Here is a 4,810-nt window from a genome sequence, read left to right as displayed (position 1 = left end):
CCTCAGTTCCTTCTTGGCACCGTGAAAATTCCAGGAAGGATCAATCAGGTCCGTTTTAATCCCTGTATCCTGACAATGGCACATATCAGGCACCCAAATACCCAATGAATGGATTGTACTGTACATGCTTAAATGACAAATGCGGCATGGCAGGGACCAAGCACCTTGCTTCCTCGTCCCCACTGTATCACGGTGTTGGGCAAATTCCAGGGGAGTAAGTGAAATTTTCCACAACAGCTCAGACATGATTAAAAAAAAAAAAAAAAAAAATTGGGGAGTGTTTAATAAATGTAACCTTGATTTTTAAAAAAGCCGCTGTTGGGCCAGGTGTGGTGGCTCACACCTGTAATCCTAGCACTTTGGGATGCCGAGGCGGGCAGATCATCTGAGGTCAGGAGTTCGAGACCAGCCTGGCCAACATGGTGAAAACCGTCTCTACTAAAAATATAAAAATTAGCCAGTGTGGTGGCAGGTACCTGTAATCCCAGCTATTTGGGAGGCCGAGGTAGGGAATCACTTGAACCTGGGAGGCAGAGGATGCGGTGAGCCAGATCGCGCCACTGCACTCCAGCCTTGGCAACAAGAGCGAAACTCCGTCTCAAAAAAAAAAAAAAAAAAACCAGGCCGGGCGCGGTGGCTCAAGCCTGTAATCCCAGCACTTTGGGAGGCCGAGACGGGCGGATCACGAGGTCAGGAGATCGAGACCATCCTGGCGAACACGGTGAAACCCCGTCTCTACTACAAAATACAAAAAAAAACTAGCTGGGCGAGGTGGCGGGCGCCTGTAGTCCCAGCTACTCGGGAGGCTGAGGCGGGAGAATGGCGTAAACCCGGGAGGCGGAGCTTGCAGTGAGCTGAGATCCGGCCACTGCACTCCAGCCTGGGCGATAGAGCGAGACTCCGTCTCAACAACGAAAAAACAAAGCGCCTCTCTTCAGTTTTTCTGCACACACTATGTTCCTACCCATCAGATTATAACTGCAAGGCTGCAGCACTAGTTGGGAAAAAGGGGTTTAAGAAATTACTAGAGACCAGGCATGAGCTATGATTAACCACTTAAAAAAATGATTAATTAGCTCTAACAGCAATTTTAAATATCCTAAAGAATAGATAGCTACCAAAATGAAGGGTGGCCTAAAGGGTACAAAGCCGTAAACCCAGGTATCTGAATCTGTGTCACATAGACGGTAGAAATTAGAGCAGTATCTACGTCAATAGAACACTGGGTGTCATGAACCTGTGGTATCTGAGCTTTAAGACCCTGACCATGTATTAGAAACCACTGTTAGGATCAGTTCAGTGCTAATAAATGGTGGCTGGGAGCGGTGGCTCACACCTGTAATCCCAGCACTTTGGGAGACCGAGGCGGGCAGATCACGAGGTCAGGAGTTCAAGACCAGCCTGGCCAATATAGTGAAACCCTGTCTTTACTAGAAAAAAAAAAAAAAAATTAGCTGGGCCTGGTGGCACACATGTGTAGTCCCAGCTACTTCGGAGGCTGAAGCAGAAAAATCGCTTGAACCCAGGAGGCTGAGGTTGCAGTGAACAGAGAGTATGCCACTGCACTCCAGCCTGGGTAATGGAGCAAGGATGTGTCTCTTTTTTTTTTTTAGGAGCAAAACTGCAAGTTTATTTTGGTAACCTAAGGTGTGGGGAAGAAGTCTGTCAGCCTCCGGCAAAAAAGGCCGACAGAGTCCCCCCCTCGTGGGGCTCTCGGGCGGGGTTCCTGCATCCCGACTTCAGTGGGGCTGGAGGAAGACCGCGTGGCTCACTGGCGGAGAGCGGCTTTTCCCGGATGTGTCAAAAAAAAAAAAAAAAAAAAGGCAAAAAAAGAGCAATGATGCTGTTGTAAATTTAAGTTACAGTCTCATTCTCCAAATTCACTGGAAAATAACCCCCATCAAACTTCTGTTGAATGAGTGGGCTTTTCCCCTAGCAGTAATTATTCATTCATATACTTCTTTGGCTCCACAATGGAACTTTACATTTAACTTCAAGCATCCAACTGGTTTTTGCATAGACCAAATACAAAGGTCATGAGTTATAATTTATTTTCTTATACTTCAATGGCTCGACTCTTAGCCTAAGCAAGCACTAAGTAAGACTAATAACTACCCACCCATGTCAACTGACTGCATGGCTGGCTCCCAAGTGAAGGCATGGTAGAATAGGGAGGGAACGGCAGCCACCATGCAATAGGGAGTTCTCCTTGGTTGGAGCCCATGCAACCTGAGAAAGAGGCATTAAAACATGAATAAATAACCCAATGACACCCTCGGCCCCAGTCAGTGCAGCCACAGGAGATAGGGTGAATTCAATCCAAATGGTTATTTATTCTAAAACTGGAAGCTACTTTGCCTACATTTTCGCCAGAATGGTGTAACGAGAACAGGGGAGGAAAAAGTTACAGATGTAAACAATGACACAGTTACATTTTTTTTTTAAATGGTAAAACCCTTTTTTACTGGCCACTTCCAAGAATGCTTTACAGGTTGTGCAAAAACATTTACAGGCTCCATGTGGTGTTTTTCTCACAAGCTTTCCTGTCTACCACTACAACAGACGTCTGATAAAACACTAAACAAGTGTTCTAAAGAAAACAAGGCTACGGATTCCTCTGGTTACCATAATCCACATTTTCCCCCTTAACAAAGTTTTTCATCATAAAAAGACAGAAACAAAACCCAGACATCTACTGTTGTTGCAAATGATCTCTTGGACTAAACCAACAAGGATGTGGCAGTTTCACTTTCCACCCACCTAGAAAAAGTTTTGTAAAAAAGATGACTTTCTAGTGTCAATATCAACAGCAAGTACCTCCCCTAATCTCTGCTGGGAAAAAACCTAACTTGATTTAGTTTAGTCCCCTTGCCCCTGAGGGCCCTAGCATCCCCATCCATGGCACAGACTACAAGAAAGATGCTATTTGCAGGACTAAACATCTGAAAAGGGGTGGCAGCCACTGCCTCAGGAAATTCAATTTTCTATTATAACATAATCTTGCCCTAAGGGAATTTCTTTGGGCTCCAGTTTTTACCTCCTTGCCTTGACACTATAAGCAAAGCTTTCTCAAACTCCCTTAATACAAAGTTAATGTATTACAGAAAAATTCATGCAATCACTCCACTGCCACACACAAATTCATTTGAGGACACCGCAGGGAAGCAGTGCCAAGAGAAAGGACATGACTATGAGAAAGCAAACGTATCTCCTACCAGCCCTATTCCAGCCTTGGGGTCAGAGGTATTTGGGCGGAAAGGTGTGTCATGACAGACAGAGACACTGGAGGGCAGAATAAGGGTCTGTACACCTGAACAAGGGCTGCAGGGCAGTAACAGTGGGAGGAGGAGAGGAAGACCAAATCACACAATTTTAAAGAGAGCTGCCCAGGTGAGGAAATGGAAGTGAAGCATTTTCTAGTGGCACAACCCAGATTTTCTCACTAGGAAGTGCTGCAGTATGTGGTGTCTGCTGAGTAAGCTCTCGGCTGACAGTGCTGAGCAGAAGGATGAATAAAAACTGAAGCTAGACATTGAAAAAGCATTCCATATCCCACCCATATTCCTGAACCCAGCAACCTACAGCTGTCTATCAAGAACTGGGAGGGTATTGGTAAAGTCACAAATGAAACTATCCCAAATGAAGTCTCTTGGCTAGAGGCCTCTCTGGGGACACACAGGGAAAGCGCCCCAAAAGGAATTTTGTTTCTAGAAGTCAGGAAGGGGTGCTCCCTTTCACACGCACATTTACACACGTTCACACTCACTCTTCCCAAGGTTCAGCAGCCCCACTGAGCTGCCTCCCACCCCCCACCCTCCCCTCTTCTATTCACTCTCTACCTGTGTATCAAAAAAACCAGCAGGGCACGAGCCCTCCACACTGTAGAAAATAATTGCTATTCTCAGCACCTGGGCCTGGGAGCCCACACCACAGGATTCACCTATATACACATCCCACTGCAGTGAAAAGAATCCTGCTGTGTTTTCGTGTGAGCTGAAACCCTGAGAAACGTTCCTTCTCTCGCACTGTAAGAGGACACTCTAACAGGGATGATTTCAGAGACCTCCCACCTCTTTCAACCTTGGAAGACAAAGACTAGAGACTGGCAAATCACAATCTTCAGGCTGAGGGCTGCAATCCCATTTTCCCCAAGATTTTATGGGAATTAATCAATGTGTTTATAGAGGGGGCAGGCTATTCTGCTCTGCAATCAAGGACAGTCCCCAGGCTTTCTTGGCCTGGGAATCCTGCATAATAGAATCACCCACTGGCAGTCTCCATGCCTCAGCCAAACAGCACAAAGGCACAGGAAAATGGAGAGTTGGGACACTGTAAGCCTCCCAGCCCACCAGACCACATATCCCAAAAGGGAAAGGTCGGTAAAGAAAATACAAACGGTTAGTTGGTGCAAGTGATTGATAAGAGCCAATCGTTTATTTTCACTGCCCCAGTCACAAGCTCTCCCCCGTCCCCACTCCTGCCTGCTCCTACCTGCTGCAGAGAGCACCCTCGCACTGCCTCCCCACCCTCCCCACACCACCTCATCACTCTCCTTTACTTGGCTGCCAGTCCAGCTGCCTCAGAATGTCAGAAGGGTGACATTTTCAGTTCTTTTCCTGTCTGACTGCAGGGTATAGAACAGGCAGCCCTAAGTGCTGCTTTCTGCGCAAATGTTTTTTGATTACAAATCTCTAACTAGGTTTGAAATGTTTTATAGAATAAGACAATATTCTTTTCAACAAACTTTAAAAAAAATGTACAGTTTCGTTGTTTCCACCTCCCCCTCCCCCACCCCTGCTTGAGCACCCTC

The sequence above is a fragment of the Colobus angolensis genome, unplaced genomic scaffold (assembly GCF_000951035.1).
Source record: "Colobus angolensis palliatus isolate OR3802 unplaced genomic scaffold, Cang.pa_1.0 Scaffold21, whole genome shotgun sequence".
Lineage (NCBI taxonomy): Eukaryota > Metazoa > Chordata > Mammalia > Primates > Cercopithecidae > Colobus > Colobus angolensis.
This window is presented reverse-complemented; position numbering follows the sequence as displayed.